The sequence below is a fragment of the Triturus cristatus genome, chromosome 6 (genome assembly GCF_964204655.1).
Source record: "Triturus cristatus chromosome 6, aTriCri1.1, whole genome shotgun sequence".
Taxonomy (NCBI): domain Eukaryota; kingdom Metazoa; phylum Chordata; class Amphibia; order Caudata; family Salamandridae; genus Triturus; species Triturus cristatus.
In genome coordinates, this window is record NC_140589.1 from 1,277,588,624 (window position 1) to 1,277,613,124 (window position 24,501).

Consider the following 24,501-nt stretch of genomic DNA (forward strand, 5'->3'; position numbering starts at 1 on the left):
AATCAGAAAAGACTGAATTGAAAGAAATGTGGGTAGAGATTTCTCACGAGAAGACTCTAAGTAAGAAATTATACAGTTTCAGTTTGAAGATGTTATTGCATCGTGAAATTGGGAAGATCGGTTATCATCTGCAAGTCTATACTCCAAAAGTAGAAGAATCATTTGGGTGAGTCTAGGCCTTGCAGGAATGCGAAATCGGGTACTGAAATCTGTTCAAGAAATTGAATATTTAGCAGAAAAAGAATCAGAAAGTACAGATATTTTGAAAACGAATATGTTGGACACATATTACCCAAACAGAAGTCATCATCTTGAGAACATGTGTCTCTATGAAGTGCTGCAAAACTACACTTTTAAACGGAATACTACAGAGAACATCAATGATGGAAAATATGCAGTGATTGGTTCCGAAGGATGTCTGGTGAAACAAAGGAAAGGACATTTAATTAATCACAGAAAACTGAGTTGCGACACTTCTGACAAAAGGGAATTTTACTATTTAGCCCTTTTGCAAATGTTCAAACCGTGGCGTTCAGGACTGGAATTACTTGGAGATATTCAGAGCTATGAAGATTAATTTAATGCTTGTAAAGATAGCATACAATGCAGTGCTTTTGCAAATTATGTGAAAATGTTGAATGATGAAATTGATCAAGAAGCTACAATTGCAGCTGAGATTGCTAGAGACAGTTCTCAAGACAGTCAAAGTTCTGCTGCACTGAGTCAAGATCCACTTGGACAACCAATTGTTGAAAATGAAGCAGCAACTGCCATGATTGAGGTGGAAACAGCAATGTATCAAGCTCAAGAAGATGTAATACAGTTAGGAAACTTGGAAGAACAACTAAATGTTGAACAGAAACAAATATATCAACAAGTGAAAGAGCAGATTGAACATGGATTACTTCATGAAAAGAAAGGGTGCTCATGTACATCATTTCAACCTATCCGAATGTATGTGAGTGTTCAAGCTGGAACAGGAAAAAGTTTCTTAATTAAAGTAATTACAAGTTATCTGCAGAAAACAACTGAGTCGCATTTGTCTTGTGTTGTCACTGCTCCAACTGGGTTGGCAGCACATAAGATTAAAGGAATTACTTTACATTGTTTACTAATGCTACCAGTAGAGCATTAGAACAAATTGGAATACCACAAGCTATCTGGAGATGTTGTGAAGTTTCAAGAGTCCTGAAGAAAATGAAACTTCTCATTATTGATGAGGTGGGCATGGTCTCAAACTTGATGCTTGCTTTTGTGCATTTAAGAATGCAGCAAATTCTTAAAACAGAGTATGACATGTTATTTGGAGGAAAACACGTCATAGTTTTTGGAGATCTACTGCAACTGACTCCGGTAAAAGGACAACCGGTATTTAAAACACTTGCACATGAAGATACCAGCGAGTCTCTTGGTAGTGTTGGCAATGTGAACATTTGGACTTATTTTGAATACAAAGAACTGACAACAAATATGCGACAGGCAAATGATGCTGAATGTGGAAGTATTCTTCAAGATATAAGAATTGGAATTCTTACAGAACATGGCAAACAAGCTTTGGAGAGTCGATTACTTTGCAATGTGTTTCCAAATGAAAATGTAGTTCCTGCAAAAGTGTACATGAAAATTGCAGAAAATAAATCAGTGCTCTGCTTAATGCCAACACTGCGCGAGTGTTCCATATTCAACGAAGAACTATTGAATGGAAAATGAAGAAATTATAAAAATGGAAGCCATCGATAAAATAGAGCATGAAGGAATCACTATTATTTTGACGGGAAAGTTGAAAACAAAACTGGATTCTTTAGAAAAACAAATATCTAAAACAGCTGGTTTATAAAAGACACTATATGCATGTGTAAACTGTCGGGTAATTTTAAGGCGTAATTTGGTTGTAGAAAAAGGTTTAGTTAATGGCGCAATGGGTAAAGTGGTGGATTTTGTTAATTATCAGAAAAAAGAAGGAATTGAAGTTTTAAAAATTAAATTTGATCAGATTGAAGAAGTTAAAGAAATTGGTCGTTGTTCAGTTCGTTTTTTGCTTGTTAAAAATGTATTTGTTCGTAGGAAACAATTTCCATTTTCTCTGGCATATGCAGTGACTATTCATAAATCTCAAGGATTAAGAGTAGACAGCGCATTGGTGAACATTGGATCTAGCTTATTTAAAGAGGGTATGGCATATGTTGCTTTGTCGCGAGTCAGAACATTATCTGGTTTGTTTTTGATTGATTTTGATGAGAAAAAGGTTACTGCAGATGCAAACTGTGTAAAAGAGTATAATAGGTTAAGAAGGGTGTATGCTCCAAATTTAGGTCAATATCCTGTATTTGAAAAGCATGTGGTTGGTCGAAAAAGAAGGTTTGAGAATATTTGTTCTGAAGGTGTCGAGAAGGGAAAAAAACAAGATAATGTTGTGATTGCAAGTAAAAAGAAATCGGACACTGTTGAAGAGATTGTTGGTTATCAGTTTGAAAATAGTTCATGTGTCAACTGCTATGCTAATGTAGTGGTCAATGTTGTTTTTTATCTTGAAGGTTTGCAAGAACAAATTATGCAGAATCTGCAAAAAAGATTTTGTTCTCTGTTGCATTCTGTTTATGAAAAATTGACAACAGATAAAAGTAAAATACAATCTGTTTCAGATGTTCGTAATCTTTTGGATGTGTGTTCTGGTTCTACACAATTTACACAAAATATCCAACAAGATGCTCAGGAATTTTTAATGTATATGCGTACCATTTTTGAAAATGAAGGTGTAGAAATCGAAAATATTTTTGGCCTTTCTTACAAATGGGAACATCATTGTGAAAATTGCCTGTATACATGTACCACTAATGTAGACACTGAAAGATTTCTGTATTTAACATTACCAGACTGTGAATCAGTGTCTTTCAATAAATTAGTTAAAGGTGCAAATCAAAACATGGAGTGTAGCCAATGTAAATCAGAAATGTTATCCACATTATTTTTAACAAAATATGGACAATACATCATTTTAATGATGCAACGTTGTACAGCTAATGGAAGAAAATTGGATACTTTAATAAAGAAATTTGTAGCAACACAACTATCAATATCAGGAAGGACTTTTGTAGCAATTGCAATAATTTTCCATGATGGTCCTTCCAAAACATCTGGACATTACACTGCCTATCTAAAATGTGACAAAGGCTGGACACTTTGTAATGATTCCCAGCTGGTTTTCAAACAACGTTTGCCTAGGGAATTACCAAATTCCTACCTAATGTTTTTAAAGTCAAAGTTTTAGGAAGATAATTGACTCTCTGAGGAATTTATTATTATAATTTAATAGGACTACCATTGGACAATTTACATAAAAATTTGGCCACAAGGAAAGGTATATGTTTGAATTATGGACTTTTTTGTGCTCATTGACTCGGTGAATATTTTAAAGCCACAACATTTACAGTTTTTATAAGTTAAACTTATAAAATTTTGTTAGCCATAAGCATTTCATATATTTGTGATTTGTATTTTCTGGTATTTTACTGAGAATAGCATGTTGGTTTTTTTTAAACAATCTTTTTGATTGATTTTTTTTTGCCCGCTGTTAAGTGATGAGTACGATTGAAATCACTATTTGTAGTGAAATTCAATATATTCTGAGAACAGCAAAAAAGGCAAACAAATTACTTTGTTGAAATTATCCTGTGTTGTAAAAAATATAATATTACATGTTATAACTATTTTTTCTTTTCTTTCACAGATCCTAATTTTAAAATAAGCAATTTACATCAATTTACATTGCAAAAAAAATCTGAAAAAAATGTATACCATTTTTAATTTTGATTACTGTGAAGGTAAGTTTAACTAAGTATTACTATGCAGAATGGGGAGATCTGCAAGAAGCTACAAAGTTTGAACATGTTTTTAAAAACGCTCTGTTTATACCTATGTCGTTTTGAAATCTCTCTGTTATCGGATATCATGTGACCTCCAAAAAACAGATTTGAGTGGTTCATAATATTTCCCATTGTACCTATTGAGGGACCGCAATCATTTCAATCATTCTTCTTTGAGCATCTTTGCAGACAAAACTCTGTGCTTACCTTCTAACATTCGCAAGCAATTTTAAAAACAGAAATATGTCACTTTTTGCAACATAGCTTTTGAGCAAGACACTCTTTCATATTTACAAAGAGAGGAAAAGGCACTCTGTGTACTTTTTCTACTCCATGTAAATACACCTTCATCATACACATCACTTTGCGTTGAAAGGGTGTTCTATAAGTGTTGTGGTGCATGATTGCACTAAATACTCATAGAACAAGACACATCTCCAGATTTATCAGAAATCATAAATCTCGATATGTGTGTGAATGCTGCACCATTCTCCAATTGGTGTATGAAAGCACAACAAGGAGAATTGTTTTCATTTCTCCTCATTTTTAAATCTTCAATGCATGCTAAAATGTTCAGCATACATTGAAGGAGAAAAATGCATTTTCTGATTGTTTTTGTGCAGGAAGGTGTGTCTTCCTGCACAAAAACAAACAGCACATGACACAGATATCCTTGCACCATGGTGCAAGAGTGCCTGCGTCACCACATGGCTGCAGTTTAAATAGCCGTGCAGAGAGAAGCATAGATTTACAACATATTTATGTACATATGTTGCATCCCTGTGCTTCAGCACACTGCAGTTAAAGAGGTTACTGTATGATGCTGCAGCACTTCCTCATAGTTCTGCACTTATACATTCACCATATGCTACTAATGCATTTGTTCACTAAATTATGCACTACACATACATTCATCTAAACTTTCACATGCTAACATACAAAAAACCCCCCAAAAAATTAACAATGATGGCTTTCTTGCATCCTGCAAATTAAGTCAATAGATTGTTCTCCGTAGCAGAGCACTGCATTACATTTCAAGCAGAGGACTTTCAGTGTGGCAAACTGAGGACGGATGTCCAGGTGTTGGTCCGATGGATGCACGCGAGAAGTACTTGCTGTAATGTTTGTGAAGGTCCAGGAAGAACTCTCATTCTTCGGCACTCTTCACATGCCAGGTTTACTGGATGCATGGTTTTCAGATGTTCTTTCAGTCTGGCTGTACCACATGAGTACTTCTTTGCTGGATCGCCACGAGAGAGCACTCTTTGACATATCTTGCATGTCACTTTGGTGGCATTGGTCTTGGAATGTCCCTCTGGAAAAGTAAAACATTTCCAGATGACAGATGAATATCTTTCCGGGCGTGGTGGTTCAACCAGAAATTCATCTTCAGAAGAATGTTGAGATGTTAGAGATGCCTCCTGCCCTGAAGCCATTGTTTTACAAAAAAGTTTGAACTAAGTGTAAACTTAGCCAAAAAAAGTTCTTCTCAGCAGAGAGATGCTCCTCCAAAGAAGGTCTAAGAAGAATGATTGAAATGGGTGGGGTCTTTCAATAGTTAGAACAGGAAGTGTAATGAACCAATCAAATCTCTTTTTTTCAGGTCACATGGGATCCGCGCATCGTGCGCATAGGCAGCACGCACCCAGCGCGCATCCGCGAAATTGAATTTAAAAGGAATGTAGGATTAGAAGTAAAAATATATTACTTTTATGAGTAGTTTAGAGTTTGTCTTCAATTAATATTCACATGAAATACATATATATATGTTTTTTTAATGTGAAATATTTCGCGGGATTCGTGCACCTACCGAGTCATACACGCACATGACGTATCATGGAAGCACGCAAGCATCGCGTAACATGCATCATACGTGTCACGTATAGGCTTGGAGTCGCATACCGGTCGCATTGTAATCGCGCATGAAACACGTACCCAATGCATACCGTACGCGGATGCTTTCGCGCAGGGATCAGGAACGGTGCGCATAGGGTGCGCAAATCTGGAAAAAAAAATAATAAAGTATTGAAAATATAGTTTACAAAATATTTTTAAAAAGATATCAAAAATTACCTTTTCTTTACTTTTTTTTTTTTAAAAAGCATTAAAAACGAATCATATTTTTTCATTTTTACAAGAATTAATTGTAAAAATAAGTTAAAAAAATGATGAGAAAAAAGTATTTAAAAAAATCATAATTAAAGGAATTGGCACACTGAATTAGAAAAATTTAGAAATCCAATGAAAATCATTAAACATCATAGCTTTTAGAAATATGGGGAGACTTCCAACAGAGACATTTAAAGGGTTGCTACTTTGTATTTGGCTATGCTCGAAACCTAAGTAGTAGTAGAAAGGTAAAGCATCAGCAGCAGAAAAGTGATGTTTAAGATATGTTGAGTGCAGTCTGTAAAGTTTTAAGGTCTTCCTGCTCTTGTGACTGAGGTATGTGTTTACTTGCACATATATTATGATATGTGTTCTGCATCTGAAGATACTAGACATATAAAACACATCTATTTGTATTTTCTTTTATATATGATGCTGCTAGCAAAAGGTACAGACATACGCATACATGCTTTCAGGAAGATGGTGAGACTTACAGCAGAAACATGTGAAGGGTTGCTGCTTTATATTTGGGTAGGTCCAATACCCTAAATAGTGGAAGAATGGTGAAGGAGCAGCAGAAACGTTAGGTTTAAGACATGTTTGGAGAGGGATCAGTGATTAGGTTACTTTGTATGAGTCTGTGGAAAAGTACACTTCAAATATACTGCATAATTTTCAGTGTCAGCATGAAATGTGAAGTGCAGTCTATCAATTTTTTAAATGTGGATGGTCTTGTGACTGAGGTATATCTCGACTTGCACATGTATTCTGATATGTATTGTGCATCTGAAGATGCTAGACGTATAAAAAACAGGTATACACCTATTTGTATATTTCTTATATATACGATGCTGCTAACAATAGGTACAGATAAATGCATTCATGCTTTCAGGAATATGATGAGACGTACAGCTTTAACATATGATGTGTTGCTGCTTTATAGGCCTAACTCTATAATTAGTCACAGAATTGTGAGGTACAGTACAAAAGTGAGGTTTAGGACATGTTAGGGGAGTGCTTAGTGATTAGGCTACTTTGTATGAGTGTTTGGAAAGGTACACTTTAAATATACCGCATAATTTTCAGTGTGTGCTTAAAATGTGAAGTGCAGTCTGTCACGTTTTAAGGCCTTTATGGTATTGAGACTGAGGTATGTCTCTACTTGCAGATGTATTCTGATATGTATTGTGCATCTGAAGATGCTAGATGTATAAAACACAGGTAAACATCCATTTGTATATTTCTTTTATATACGATGCTGTTAGGGAAAGGTACAGACATATGGATGAATGGTTTGAGGAATATGGTGAGACTTACAGCTGTGACATGTGATGAGTTGCTGCTTTATATTTGGCTAGGCCTAACACTGTATGTTGTTGGAGAATGGTGAGGTGCAGCACAAAATTGAGGTTTAAGACATGTTAGGAGTGGGATTAGTCATTAGGCTACTTTGTACAAGTCTGAGGAAAGGTACACTTTAAACATACCGCATCACTTTCAGTGTTTACTTGAAATGTGAAGGGCAGTCTGTCACTTTTTATAGTCTTGTGACCGAGGTATGTCTCTACTTGCACATTTATTCTGGTATGTGTTATGCATCTGAAGATGGTAGACGTATAAAACAGAGGAGTACATCTATTTGCATGTTTCTATGATATATGATGCTACTATCAAAGGATACAGATGCATGCATGCATGCTTTCAGGAATATGGTGAGACTTACAGCAGAAGCATGTGAAGGGTTGCTGCTTTATATTTGGCTAGGCTCAACACCTTCAGTAGCAGTGGAATGGTGAACCTGCAGCACAAAAGTGAGGTTTAAGACATGTTTGCAGAGGGATCAGATATTAGGCTACTTTGTATGAGTGTGTGGAAAGGTACCCTTCAAATATACAGCTAATGTTCAGTGTCAGCTTGAAATGTGAAGTGCAGTCTGTAAAGTTTTAAGGTCTTCATGGTCATATATGATGCTGCTAGCAAAACGTACAGACATCGGCATGCATGCTTTTAGGAATAAGGTGATACTTACAGCTGAGACATGTGAAGGGGTGCTGCTTTATGCTTGCTAGGCCTAACACACTAATTAGTCGCAGTATGGTGAAGTACAGCAGAAAAGCGAGGTTTAAGACATGTTATTAGAGGGATTAGTGATTAGGCTACTTTGTGTTAGTGTTTGGAAAGGTACACTTTAAATATCCCGCATAATTTTCAGTGTCTGTTTGAAATTGAAGTGCAGTCTTTCACATTTTAATGCCTTGCTGGTCTTTTGACTAAGGTATTTCTCTACTTGCAGATGTATTCAGAGATGTGTTGTGCATCTGAAGATGCTAGAGGTACAAAACACAGGTATACATCAATTTGTACATTTCTTTTATATATGATGCTGCTAGAAAAAAGTACAGACATATCCATTCATGCCTTCAGGAATATGGTGAGACTTACAGCTGTGACATGTGATGCTTTGCTGCTTTATACTTGGCCAGTTCCAACACTATAAGTAGTCGCAGAATGGTGAGATACAGCAAAAAAGTGAGGTTTAAGACATGTTAGGAGAGGGATTAGTGATTAGGCTACTTTGTATGAGTGTTTGGAAAGGTAAACTTTAAATATACCGCATAATTTTCAGTGTGTGCTTGAGATGTGAAGTGCAGTCTGTCAAGCTGCAGGGCCATTATGGTATTGTGATTGAGGTATGTCTCTACTTCCAGAGTATTCTGATATGTCTTGTGCATCTGAAGATGCTAGTTGTATAAAACACAGGTATATATCTATTTGTATATTTCTTTTATTTATGATGCTGCTAGCAAAAGGTACAGACATAGGCATGCATGCTTTTAGGAATATGGTGAGACGTACAGCTGAGACATGTGATGGGTTGCTGCTTTATATTTGGCTAGGCCTAACACTCTAACTAGCAGAAGAATGGTGAGGTGCAGCACAGAAATGAGGTTTAAGACATGTTAGGAGAGAAGTTAGTGACTAGGCTACTTTGTATGAGTGTATGGAAAGGTACACTTTAAATATACCGCATAAGTTTCAGTGTGTTTGAATTGTGAAGCGCAGCCTGTCACGTTTTAAGGCCTTCCTGTCATTATGACTGAGTTATGTCTCTACTTGCAGATGTATTCTGAGATGTGTTATGCATCTGAAGATGCTAGTTGTACAAAACACAGGTATACATCTATTAGTATATATTTTTAATATATGATGCTGCTAGCAAAAGGTACATACATATGCATGCATGTGGTGAGACTTACAGCTGTGACAATTGATGGATTGCTGCTTTATATTTGGCCAGGCCTAACACTGTAAGTTGTTGGAGAATGGTGAGGTGCATCACAAAATGGAGGTTTAAGACATGTTAGGAGAGGGATTAGTCATTAGGCTAGGTTGTATAAGTGTACGAGTCTGAGGAAATGCACACTTTAAATATACCGCATTATTTTCAGTGTGTACTTGAAATGTGAAGGGCAGTCTGTCACGTTTTGTGGTCTTGTGACTGAGGTATGACTCTACTTTCACATTTATTCTGATATGTTTTATGCATCTGAAGATGGTAGACGCATAAAACAGAGGAGTACATCTATTTGTATGTTTCTATGATATATGATACTACTATCAAAAGGTACAGACACACGCATGCATGCTTTCAGGAATATGGTGAGACTTACAGAAGAAGCATGTGAAGGGTTGCTGCTTTATATTTGGCTAGGCTCAACACCTTCAGTAGTAGTGGAATGGTGAAGCTGCAGCACAAAAATGAGGTTTAAGACATGTTTGCAGAGGGATCAGTGATTGAGCTACTTTGCACGAGTCTGTGGAAAGGTACCCTTCAAATATCCCGCTAATTTTCAGTGTCAGCTTGAAATGTGAAGTGCAGTCTGTAAAGTTTTAAGGTATTCATGGTCATATATGATGCTGCTAGCAAAAGGTACAGACATCGTCATGCATGCTTGTAGGAATATGGTGAGACTTCCAGCTGAGACAGGTGATCGGTTGCTGCTTTATGCTTACTAGGCCGAACACTCTAAGGTGTCGCAGAATGATGAGGTGATGCAGAAAAGTGAGATTTAAGACATGTTAGGCGAGAGATTAGTGATTAGGCTACTTTGTATGAATCTGTCGAAAGGTACATTTGAAATATACTGCATAATTTCCAGTGTTTGCTTGAAATGTGAAGTGTAGTATGCAAAGTTGAAAGGCCTTTATGGTATTGTGATTGAGGTATGTCTCTACTTCCAGATGTATTCTGATATGTGTTGTGCATCTGAAGATGCTAGTTGTATAAAACATAGGTATACATCTAATTGTACATTTCTTTTATTTATGATGCTGCTAGCAAAATGTATACACATATGCATGCATGCTTTTAGGAACATAGTGAGACTTACAGCTGAGACACGTGATGGGTTGCTGCTTTATATTTGGCTAGGCCTAACTCTCTAACTAGTCACAGAATGGTGAGGTGCATCACAAAAGTGAGGTTTAAGACATTTTAGGAGAGTGATTAGTGATTAGGCTATTTTGTATGAGTGTGTTGCAAGGTACACTTTAAATATAGTGTATAATTTTCAGTGTGTTTGAAATGTGAAGTGCAGTCTGTTATGTTTTAAGGCCTTCCTGGTCTTGTGAGTGAGGTATGTCTCTACTTGCAGAGGTATTCTGGGATGTGTTATGCATCTGAAGATGCTAGACGTACAAAACACAGGTATACATCTATTTGTATATTTCTTTTATATATGATGCTGCTAGCAAAAAGTACAGACATATGCATGCATGCTTTCAGGAATATGGTGAGACTTACAGCTGTGACATGTGATGGATTGCTGCTTTATATTTGGCTAGGCCCAACAATCTAAGTAGTCGCAGAATGGTGAGGTACAGTACAAAAGTGAGGTTTAGCACATGTTAGGAGAGTGATTAGTGATTAGGCTATGTTGTATGAGTGTGTGGAAAGGTACAATTTAAATATACTGTATAATTTTCAGTGTCTGTTTGAAATGTGAAGTGCAGTCTGTCAAGTTTTAAGGCCTTTATGGTATTTTGACTGAGGTATGTCTCTACTTGCAGATCGATTCTGATAGGTGTTGTGCATCTGAAGACGCTAGATGTATAAAACACAGGTAAACATCTGTTTGTATATTTCTTTTATATATGATGTTGCTAGCAAAAGGTACAGATATATGGATGCATGGTTTGAGGAATATGGTGAGACTTAAAGCTGTGACATGTGATGAGTTGATGCTTTATATTTGGCTAGGCCTAACACTGTACGTTGTTGGAGAATGGTGAGGTATAGTACAAAAGTGAGGTTTAGGACATGTTAGGAGAGGGATTAGTCAATAGGCTACTTTGTATGAGTCTGAAGAAAGGTACACTTTAAATATACTGCATCATTTACAGTGTGTACTTGAAATGTGAAGGGCAATCTGTCACATTTTATGGTCTTGTGACTCTACTTGCACATGTAGTCTGATATGTGTTATGCATCTGAAGATGGTAGACGTATAAAACAGAGGAGTGCATCTATTTGTATGTTTCTATGATATATGATGCTACTATCAAAAGGTACAGGCACATGCATTCATGCTTTCAGGAAGATGGTGAGACTTACAGCAGAAGCATGTGAAGGGTTGCTGCTTTATATTTGCCTATGCCCTACACCTTCAGTAGTAGTGGAATGGTGAAGCTGCAACACAAAAGTGAGGTTTAAGACATGTTGGCAGAGGGATTAGTGATTGGGCTACTTTGTTTGAGTCTGTGAAAATGTACACTTCAAATATCCTGCTAATTTTCTGTGTCAGCTTGAAATGTGAAGTGCAGTCTGCAAAGTTTTAAGGTCTTCATGGTCATATATGATGCTGCTAGCAAATGGTACAGACATTTGCATGCATGCTTTTAGGAATAAGGTGAGACTTCCAGCTGAGACATGTGATGGGTTGCTGCTTTATGCTTGCTAGGCCTAACACACTAAGTAGTCGCAGAATGGTGAAGTACAGCAGAAAAGTGAGGTGTAAGACATGTTATTAGAGGGATTAGTGATTAGGCTACTTTGTATGAGTGTTTGGAAAGGTACACTTTAAATATACTGTATAATTTTCAGTGTCTGTTTGAAATTGAAGTGCAGTCTTTCAAATTTTAAAGCATTGCTGGTCTTTTGACTAAGGTATGTCTCTACTTGCAGATGTATTCAGAGATGTGTTTTGCATCTGAAGATGCTAGATGTATAAAACACAGGTATACATCTATTTGTATATTTCTTTTATATATGATGCTGCTAGAAAAAAGTACAGACATATGCATGCATGCTTTCAGGAATATGATGAGACGTACAGCTTTAACGTGAGGTGTTGCTGCTTTATATTTGGCTAGGTCCAACACTCTAAGTAGTCGCAAAATGGTGAGGTACAGTACAAACGTGAGGTTTAGGACATGTTAGGAGAGTGATTATTGATTAGGCTACTTTGTATGAGTGTGTGGAAAGGTACACTTTAAATATACTGTATACTTTTCAGTGTCTGTTTGAAATTGAAGTTCAGTCTGTCAAGTTTTAAGGCCTTTATGGTATCGTGACTGAGGTATGTCTCTACTTGCAGACGTATTCTTTTGGGTGTTGTGCGTCTGAAGATGCTAGATGTATAAAACACAGGTAAACAGCTATTTTATGGTATTGTGACTGAGGTATGTCTCTACTTGCAGATGTATTCTGATATGTGTTGTGCATCTGAGGATGGTGGCCATATAAAACAGAGGAGTGCATCTATTTGTATGTTTCTATGATATATGATGCTACTATCAAAAGGTACAGACACATACATGCATGCTTTCAGATGGTGAGACTTACAGAAGAAGCATGTGAAGGGTTGCTGCTTTATATTTTGCTAGGCCCAACACCTTCAGTAGTAGTGGAATGGTGAATTTGCAGCACAAAAGTGAGGTTTAAGACATGTTTGCAGAGGGATCAGTGATTGAGCTACTTTGTATGAGTCTGTGGAAAGGTACACTTGAAATATCCTGCTAATTTTCAGTGTCAGCTTGAAATGTGAAGCACAGTCTGTAAAGTTTTAAGGTCTTCATGGTCATATATGATGCTGCTAGCAAAAGGTACAGACATCTGCATGCATGCTTTTAGGAATAAGGTGAGACTTCCAGCTGAGACGTGATGGGTTGCTGCTTTATGTTTGCTCGGCCTAACACACTAAGTAGTCGCAGAATGGTGAAGTACAGCAGAAAAGTGAGGTTTAAGACATGTTATTAGAGGGATTTGTGATTAGGCTACTTTGTATGAGTGTTTGGAAAGGTACACTTAAACTATACCGCATACTTTTCAGTGTGTGCTTGAAATGTGAAGTGCAGTCTGCCACGTTTTAAGCACTTTATGGTATTGTGATTGAGGTATGTCTCTACTTGCCCATGTATTCTAATATGTGTTATGCATATGAAGATGCTAGATGTATAAATCACAGGTAAACATCTGTATGTCTATTTATTTTATATATATGACGCTGCTGGCAAACGTACAGACATATGCATGCATGCTTTTAGGAAAATGGTGAGACTTACTGCTGAGACATGTGATGGATTGCTGCTTTATATTTGGCTATGCCTAACATGCTAAGTAGTCGCAGGATGGTGAGGTGCAGCACAAGAGCGAGGTTTAAGACATGTTAGGAGAGGGATTAGTCATAAGGTTTCTTTGTACGAGTCTGTGGAAAGGTACACTTTAAATATACCGTATAATTTTTAGTGTGTCTTTGAAATGTGAGGTATGTCTCTATTTGCAGATGTAATCTGAAATGTGTTATGCATCTGAAGATGGTAGACATTTAAAACACAGGTACACATCTATTTGTTTATTTCTTTTATATATGTTGCTGCTACCAAAAGGTACAGAGATATGCATGCATGCTTTCAGGAATATGGTGAGACTTACAGCTGTGACATTGATGTCTTCTAAATGAAGGAATTGTATAGTGTTTAACATAGCTTTGCAATTGATTTGAAAGTATTTCTTTATTTATAGATGAGTTTATTTGTATATAATTATTTTAATAATATAAAATAATTTTTGAAACTTTTGAAACTTTTCTTTTTTTCAGATATTCAACATTAATAGTAAGAAAGGTTGACTATGACAAGAAAAGTTCAAAAGAAAAGACAAGAAAAAACTGTACTATTTAAAGGAGAGTGAAAAGCAGAAATTAGATGAAGTTCTAAATGTGACATTGAAGAAAAAGACTTCTGGTAAGAGAACTAAATAATTTGTTAAAATACTTTTAAAGAATGTAATGAACTGTCAAAATGTGGAAAAGAGAAAGAAAAGTTTCACAACCAATTAGAAGGAAATGAAAAAAGGACATATTAATGGAAAATCAAGTTATGGGAAAACAATCAACGTTGAAAGAAGGATGAAAGAATATAAAGACGTTAGGAAGAGAATGTATAAAAGTAGAGTACTACAAAATGTATTGAAAGATTATAAAAAATATAAAAGAAGATCAGTGACTTAGGTGAAAAAGAAACAGATTGAAAGTGTAGTAGAAAAGCTTTTGAATTGAAAGGAAATTGTTTATATTGGTTTTGAAGAAAATAAAAATATTGATTAAAACAATGCACTTTATGAAGGAGAAAATCAAAAGAAATAGACTAGTTAATAAAAGTAACTTTTGAAAAACGTTTTCTGGTGAATGGAAGAACACTTCTAGTACTGAGCCTTTTTTTTAATGAAGAAAGCTATTTTCAACAAAATACATTAGTTCATGCAGTTGATACCAGTGGTCGTTGTTATGAGAAAAAATATGGTTGTCCAAATGAATAAGAAAAGATGGTTCCTAGAAATGTGGAAGAAGTAATAACTGAAGAAGTTCAAGGGAGACGTACACAAGCTCTGGTGTATAAATGGGATTGTAGTAGTATTTGAAGTCTTCAACAGGAATCTATCGATATGTCACAAATTTTCTTACGAGATCATTAAAAAAAGTGTTAAACAGAAAATGAAGATGTTGCAAGCTTTAGATCTTTGTAAAGTGAGAAAATATACTCAGTTGCAGGATCATTCTCTGGCTTGTCTTTGTAGAAACGTGTGTTGAAGTACTTTTCATCATTTAAGAATGTTGGCAGTGCATCACTCAGATATGCGAGTTAGTAAGGAGATTGTACTACGTAAAAAGTCCTGCATTATCTTTAAGTGAAATGAACACAGCTCTTTTGTATGGATCAGTATCGGATGTAAAAAAAAGTTTGTGATGATATACAGTTTTGTTTCTTTGGTTCACAAGAGGAGTGTAGAGAAAGTGAGAGCTTTATAACTGTAGGTGTTGAAGAACATGCTGGAGACATTAGTATTGATGAGTTTGTGGAAGACATTATAAAGTTTAAGACAGTTTCATGCAAAAAACAAACTATGTTTGCATTTTTTGTTGACATACTCACTATAGAAGTCAAACTAGGAATGTTGATGTGTATTTAAAAAGTGAAAAGGAAAAGAATAATAAGTGGGAGCAATTTGGTGCGTATTTGTTGGTGTAAGGTCATTTTGAGTTGGGTACTGATCAACGTATTTGTAAATATTGTTACAGCAAATTAGAAGAGAACAAAATGCCAGCTAGAGCAGAATAACAACGTAGAGTTGGTAGCTATTCCTCCAGAACTGGCAGATTTAAATACATATGAGTCCATTCTTAATCAATCTGTGCACCCGTTTCAGGCTATAGTTCGATGGAGCCTAAAACAGGAAAGCTGCCTCCGACAGATTTACAAAGCGGTCTGAAAGGAAGAGTTTTGTACTCACCTTTAGATTTTAAGAAAAATATTGAAACTGTTGTTATACAGAGAGAGGAAAGTGAGCCTGTAGTTATTCTAGTTAATGGTGTACCAACAAAGAGTCAGAAAATATGGCAAGTGTTTGTAGATGTCACCAAACTTCAAAAGGCTACATTATACCTTGTACAAAACAATATTTATGATAAAACTGTAAATGTGGAAGAACAGGGAATATGTTTAGAAGATGAAAGAGAAACTTCACCTGGCCAAAAATAACAAGTGGAGTGAAGAAATTTATGAACATTACAGTATACATCCTCTACATTCAAAAGAAGTAGTAGGAAACACTATTGAATTATTTCAAATGAAGAAAGCCAAAGGAACTCCCATGAGTGTATGGGAAAAAAGTTTAGAAGCTCATTGTTTTACACAACTCTTCCTCACTGGAGAAAGTAACCAATATGATCAACAAGTTGTACAGATTCCAGCTTCAGAATACCACTTGACAAGATTGTACTCAGAAGATCCAAGATTTCAACAGTGTATTCCAAATATATTTCATCTTCGGTTTGGAAATGACTTATCTGGACTTTCATATGCAGTAAACCACATATTAAAAACAGGAGTTCATCTTACACATGTTTCTGCAAAGGAATTTGTGGACCAAGTTCAACAAAGAGACGATCATTTAGAATCTCAGTTAATTAATTTGATGGCGTATCAATATGGTTCCAATGAGTATTGGTATCATTGTCACAGAGAACTTAAATGTATTGCAAGAAACTTAGGTACCCCTACATGGTTGGTTACACTTAGCTGTGCTGAATATGCGTGGGACGATTTACTTGAATTTCTATGACAAGCAAATTCAAATGTAAAAGACATTGAATTGAGGACAGCTAGAGAACTGTGTTCCTTGGATCCTGTAAATGTGTGCAGATATTTTAATCGGGAAGCAATGTTTATATCGCATGCAGTGCAGCGCATGCGATTACAACGCGGTCGTTAAAACGACCTCGTTGTTACAGCGCTAACCATTACAACGCAAGTTGTTTCTACGAATTGCTGTTGGGGCACTCTAAACTAAGGAATAGTATAATTTACTATTCCAACACCTTCCCTACTGTTGAGCAAGCTGGAGTTGGGATAGTAAATTAAAATATTCCTAACTCCAGCGTGCCCCCTACAGCAAATTATAGAAATGGCTTGCAATGTAATGGTATGCGTTGTAACAATGCGGTCGTTGTAAAGACCCCGTTGTAATCGCATGCATTGTACCGCATGCGATGTAACATCACATATTCATTTTAATCATAGGTTTCAAGCTATGATGTCTTTGTCTACAATAAAAATAATCTACCTCTTCGAGAAGTTACTGATTTTTGTTTGGAGAAAGGAGTACCAAGCTAGAGGTGCTCCTCATATGCACATGCTATTATGGATCAAGAATGCACCTAAATTTGGAACCGATGAAACTGTTTTGTCTTTCATCGAAGAATATGTTACCTGTGCCATTCCAAGAAGAAGGAGAAAACAACTTGAGACAACAAGTTTTACGGTTTCAAAGACATCGATGTGGAAAATATTGTTGTTTTGGTTTTCCACGTCCAATAATTTCAAAAGGAAGAGTCAATAGTTTTATGTCAGCAGTAAAGCATACTATAACTCGAAAATCTCAGAAAAATGCATACAACTTAAAAAGAAATGAAGATTCAAAGTATATTAGTGACTACATTCCAGTGATTTTGACAATTTGGAATGCAAACATGGATATTCAATATGTTGCAGATAATTCAATTGGCGTTGCTCGCTATGCTACGTCATATATAACCAAATCTGAAACGACAGAGTTGAAAGAAATGTAGGAAGAAATTTCACAGGAAAAGAGTCTTAATAAGAAATTATACAGCTTTGCTCGAAAATGCTTTCCCACTGACAGATTGGATCCTGCTGTGAATGTTCAGATCGATTGAGCTCTGCCAGTTTATATTCAAAGTCAAGAGGAATCATTTGGGTGCATCTAGGTCTTGCTGCCACACGAAATAGTGTATTGAAATCTGTACATGAAATTGAATACTTAACATGAAATGAACCAGAAAGTACATATATTGTTAAAATTAATATGTTGGATATGTACTATTTCAAAAGGAGTCCACATTCGGAAAACCTATGTCTCAATGAAGTACTGCAACTTTACAGCTTTAAGAGAAATGTTACACAAAATATAAATGAAGAAAAATATGCAGTAATTGGATGTGACGGATGTTTGGTAAAACATGCCAAAGGAAATCTTATTAACCACAGAAAACTCAGTTGTGAACTCCAGATAAAAGGAAATTTTTCTATTTAGCACTTCTGCAACTGTTCAAGCCTTGGCGTAGTGAAATGGAATTACTTGGAGATTTCGACTGCTATGAAGGTTCTTTTAATGCATGTAAAGATGCCATTCAATGCACAATTTGCCCAACTTATCTACAAATGTTAAATGATGAGATTGAACAAGAAACTACTGTTGCAGCTGAAATAGCTAGAGACAGTTCTCAAGATAGTCAAAGTTCTGGTCCACTAAGTCAAGATGCTTTAGGACAACCAATTATTTAAAATGAAGCAGCAATAGCCATGAATAAAGTAGAACTGGCAATGCAACAAGCATAACAGGATATTATCCAGTTGGGAAAGGTGGAAGAAGAACTAGGGGGCCGATTATGTTGGTGAGCAGTTTTTCTTGGCCTCGTTCCGCCGCGGTCGGATTTTTTTGGCGGTTGATCCTAATTTGGCCGCCGGTTTTCCCACGATGCCGGCGGGCGGTTGTTTTCCGCTTCCATGGCAGTCGGGGTGCTTTTCCGCCCGCCATCCTAAAGGGCCTCTTAGACTCTGGCATGGCCCTCCACACAACCCTCCACATGCATCAACCCTCTAGGGCACGTCTGGAGCAACCAGGAAAGCCCAATCAGAAGAGGAGTTGCCTTTGTGGGGACCTACTAGCCAACACTCTAGCGATCGCGAAGGAGCCTCGAGCGGTCGCACTGGAAACTGGCCCACGGGTCACTTGTGGAGTGGAGGCCAGAAATCTTCGGTGCAGGAGATGCTCAAGGCTGGGGCTACTCGAAGCCCAAAGACACAACTTCGAGGAAGACCAGAAAGGTGATGGATCAGCAAAAGATCACTGTGTCCAGGGGTCACGGTTCTACGTCACCCACGATAGCCACGGGCCTCAGCTTTGCTGTGGACTCAGGGTACCCTCGGGGAAGTCTGGAAATCCACATCTGGTGATGCAAAGACTTCGGTGTCCGGCGGGAGCTTCAGCGATGCAGACCGGTCAGTTGCTTCTTTGGTGCCTGCCAAGCAGGGGAGTCACTCCTTGACCCCAAGGGAGATTTCTTCAGTCTTCTAAGCAAAGTAGAACATCAAAGGTCCAGGATATATATTGCAGAGTTTTGTCCAGGGTGATCTAAAGTCGCAAGGACTTGGTTCCCATACTTATACTAAGTTTGGGGGTGGGACAAACTCTAGGGACCCACCTATGGGAGGGTTTGGAAAGAGGGATGGTTACACCCATTTCCTCTGTCCAGTCTCGTGCCAGAGCAGGGGCAGGTAGCCCCTGGAACCGGTTTGAACTGGGCTATGCACAGGGACACCAAGTGTGCCCCCAGTGCAGGACTTCAAAGCACCAGAGAGTGCTCCCACCCAGCCCCAATACACATCTGCCTGTCTGGTGAGGTGGTTACATCTCCCTGGGACAGGAAACCTATTGTCCAGGCCTCCCCTGCCGGAGTTTCGGTCAGCAGCAGGAGGCCAGACCCGTGTCTGTGGCATCCATTTTGTGATGCCCTGGCTGTAGAAAGTCCTACCGGGTTAGATCAGTGTGAACATGTCTCTCCCTCTAGAAGGGTGGAATGCTACCCCCGCTGCCAGAACTGGCGGGGGTAGTATTCCAAAGTGTTTGACACCAAACACAACATGTTTCCATGCAGCCAGTCCAAAGTTAGCATTTACTGCGAGGTTATAATGCACTTAAGAGTTTATGGTCAGGCTGCACCACAAACAGCATCAGAGGAGGTACCCCGAATGCTGCAGAGGGGCTCTGCTCATGCAGGGGCACCCTCTTATATAAAAACCAAGCACTCTGCCTTCAGGATTGTTAAGGCCTGCCATAGGAGTGACTTATGGGTTTTATATGTGTGTGCAATGGTAGTAATATATGTAGCCTATACCACTGTAAGGGGTGCAAGCACCACCTTACCCAGGCTGCAGTAGCAGACCTATGGTGTCATTTTGGAGTGCTTCCCAGGGGTGGCATAATACATATTTCAGCCCCTGGTAGGCCTCTGAGGTACCTATGCTCTAGGTACATAGTATACCATATACTAGGGGCTTATAAGGCACTCTAGAATCCAATTAGAAATGTACCTAATGTACATGGAAACCATTTTAGAGAGGAAGCAGCTAGGCTGGGGTCCTGATTAGCAGGGCCACAGCCAGACTAAGGTTGAAAAACGGTGAAACACCAGCAAAAAGTGGGGGTACCCATGTGAAGCAGATCCTACTCTCCTACACTCTTGTGTTCATTACATGTTTTTTGTTCCACCAGCTCCTCTGCATTTTCATGTACTGCCCGAGCTGTATCCACTGAAAAATTACCCCTTTTGGGGACATATTTTAACAAACATTTGCAATGCAATAGGTCTCGCATTTACGCAAGTTTAAGCTATTGGCATTTGTAATGTTGTAAACTGTGTAGGGCACTAGGAGCGGCACACTAAGGGTAAAGGTGGGAGGAGAGCAAGGAGGTGGAAAAGGATGATTTAGGAAGGGCAGTTAGGAGCAGGAGAAGGAAGAAGGCAGAAGTATATAAAATAAAGCTCACATCATATTACATACCTTGTGTAAGTGTCGTCTGTTCCTGTACCACGACACTACAGCTGGCAACGACGGTGGTCGTGGACCCTGGCTGCATATCTGCTGTTGCAGTGGTGTCCCGTCAAGCACTCCGCTGCTTCGGTGCTGCCGTGCTGCGACTCGGGAGCCCACCCCGGTCGCGTGTGCCTCATGCTGTGCCCTCCTGCATGTGCATGAAGACTGTTAATGCTGGTAGTGTTTGGGCTTTCGTATCCCTCGCTGCTGATCCTGCACCCTGCTGCAAGTGCTGGCATCATCCACTTTACTGCATCTGCGCCAGGTGACAGGCGCTGTGAGGCTTCCTGTGTTTGGACACCTCTCTGCCAATCATCTGCATAACTCAACACCATGTCTGGGTCCCCAACGTCGAGACAGCATTATGCCTCCTCTGGCACCAGCACCAGGCCGGAGTCCCCTACATCAACATCCCAGACATGAGGCCACAGACTTGCCATGTTGGGAGACCCTTTTCAACGCCCGCCGGAACCCCTAGTTCTCATATCTGGGGGAGGAAAAGGCCTTCGCTGGCAGGAATGGCTAGAAGATTTTGAGGACTTCATGAAAGGTTCACATGTGACTAATGAGGATCAGCAACACATTGCACTAAGCAATCTAATTGGGAAAGATGGTGGACAGATTATAAAAGAACTTGCGGCTTATGCTGCATCGTCTTACGCAGATGTGCGTGACGCCCTAAACAGAAAATTCATTCACAAAACAAACATTGATTGTGAACGGTACACTTTTAATCTGGCCTCAAAAGAAAAAGATGAGTCTATGGGAACAATCATCACGCGCCTCAGACGCTTGGCCCGTTACTGTGAGTTTCACTCTTTCACAATGGAAGACGTTCTTCGCTTGCGAATCATCAAAGAATGTCAGTCTGAGTCATTACGAAGACGCCTTTTGAAGAACAGCTACTCCCTTGATCAGATAGAAGAAATGTCGCTAGTACATGATCAGGCTGAAGAACCTGTCAAACGAATGGAAGCTGGAAGAGGTGAAAAACGAGAATAAACATTCCGGCTCCAATCTTGTAACACAAACAGGTCTTCCCCTGCAAAGCAATGATCATCGAGATCCAAAGTTCATTCTCACCGGACAAGTTGTCGTCGTCGCAGCCTCAGTCGGACTGACAAAAGGCAGGAGCACCAACTTAAATGTTATCGCTGTGGATATGACTTCCCTCACACTGATACTTGCCCTGCATTAGGCCAAAGATGTAGAAAGTGTGGCAGGGACAATCACTTTGAGAACGTTTGCAGAGCACCTCGAAGCGAGACACTCACAGACAATCAAGACAACCCAACACTCTCCATCATGCCAAGGCAGTGTGGGACCGCAGAGATCCTTCTACTGGCTCATCACAGTCCAGCCTTCCCTCTCACGTCACAAACAAATTGCAACGATCACAATCTCTAGAGTCGAGGTCGCTGTCACCAGTATCGCAAGACAGTGATGAATATGACTGCATGGTCGCGGATTCTGACAGGCTGAAGAAATATCCGCGACTCCATCTTCAAATGGACACAGACATGGCCAAGTTTGTACTGGACAGTGGGGCATCCCTCAACTACATTTCAGTTGCAGAATACAACAAAATGAATCCACAACCGCACCTGCACAAAGCTGCCGTGCGAGTATATACTTGGATGTCAAAGGAACCTCTCCCTTGTCTAGGACAATTTCAGACTGATCTCACATACAAGGGCAGGACCATTCCAGCTCGAATTCATGTCATTGACGGTCCTGAAGCAGATTGTCTTCTTAGCTTGTCCACGGCGGAACAACTTCAATTAGTAGAAATATTTTACCGAGTTGATGACGAACCTGACATAGTCCACAAGTTTCCAAAACTATTCTCCGGGCACGGGAAAATGGCTCAGTGTCAAGTTCGATTGCACATAAATGAACGTGTGACACCCATAGCACAACATCACAGGAAAATTCCATTTAATCTTCAACGGTCCGTAGAGGAGGAACTGCATGATATTCTCTGGGCTGACATCATTGAGAGAACATCAGGACCCACTCCTTGGGTCTCTCAAGTGGTCATAGTACTGAAAAAGGGCTCACCTGCCAAAGTGCATCTCTGTGTTGATATGAGAGCACCCAATACCGCCATTAAAAGAGAGAGACACCCGGGACCTCATATCATTGACATGATTGCGTCACTCAATGGGGTGCAAATCTTCTCCAAATTAGACCTCAATAAGGGCTATCACCAGCTTGAACTCCATGAAAAATCGAGATATATCACGACATTCTCGACCTTTCAAGGCCCGTTCATATACAAACGGCTCAGCTTTGGGGTCTCGTCTGCAGCTGAGATCTTTCAAGAGGCAATCAGAAGAGTAATCCACCACATTCCCAACACTCATACTACAGTGATGACATTCTCGTGTTTGGAGCAACGATACAAGAACACGACAAGACACTGGACCAGGTATGTCATGCTCTTTTGGATGCTAACCTCACATTAATTAAAGACCAATGCGAATTCCACAAATCCACATTAAAGTTCTTTGACCATATTTTCTCAGGCGCAGGCATGCGACCTGATCCTGAAAAGATTGCAGCGTTGAACGATACCCCTCGGCCTCGAGACGCCGGGGAGGTGCATTTATTTCTAGGCATGGCAAGCTACTGTGCACGTTATATCAAGGATTATGCCACTCTCAGCTACCCTCTGAGAAAATTGACCAAACAAGGCCATCCATTTCAATGGACCACGAGATGTGATCAAGCCTTCCACGCAATTAAAGCTTCTGTTGAGTCTGCTAACAACCTTGTGTATTTCAACCCTCGGCAGAAAACTGAAATCACTGTGGGTCCCGTGGGTCTGGGAGCTATATTGGCTCAGTATGACAGAGAGGGTGATCAACGATACATCGTAGCATATGCCAGCCGGAGCCTAACAGACACAGAGAGAGCATACTCTCAGCCCGAAAAGGAAAGCCTGGTAGTCTGGACCTGTAAACATTTCCACATCTTCATCTATGGAAACACTTTACGCCCATCATGGACCATCAGGCTATGCTAACTATTTTTGGAAATCCCCTAGCCAAAATGTCACCCAGAATAGAACGTTGGGGCATCCGTCTTCAAGAATATACCTATACTATCGTCCACAAACGTGGAAAAGCTGCAAATCCAGCTGACTGTATGTCGAGACATCCAAAGTCAACTTCCAAATCAAACCCGTCATTAGTGGAGGAATACATCCATTTTGTAGTGGCTCAAGCCAAACCACAAGCAGTTCCTCTGAAGACCATCCTTGAAGCCACCAAGGAGGATGTCACCTTACAAAATGTGAAACACCGCATCCAGACAAACAGCTGGAGCAATCTGGAAGAGTCCGGACAGACCAAACAAATTGACAGTCATGAACTGACCTCTTTTAGACATGTGAAGGATGAATTGTCCATTACCTCCGATGGTCTTTTGCTACGAGATAAACAAATCATCATTCCGAAACAGTTGCGCCAAGGAGTTATCAATTTAGCGCATGAAGGGCACAGAGGTATCGTAGCCACGAAGAGAGCGCTGCGTGAGTGGGTCTGGTTCCCTACACTTGATCAGATGGTTGAACTCACACTGAAAGACTGCCTGCAGTGTCAGGTAGTAAGTTGAGAGGAGCCACCTGCACCCCTACAAATGTCAGAATTGCCGTAAGGCATCTGGCAACATGTCACAGTCGACTTCTTTGGCCCGCTACAATCTGGCAAATACATCCTGGTTGTAATGGATGAATATTAACTTTTTCCGATTGCGCACCTCATATCGTCAACCAAAGCTGCCACCACTATACCCGTGTTGGATGAAGTTTTTGCAGCATGGGGTATACCGAAGGTAGTGAAAACAGACA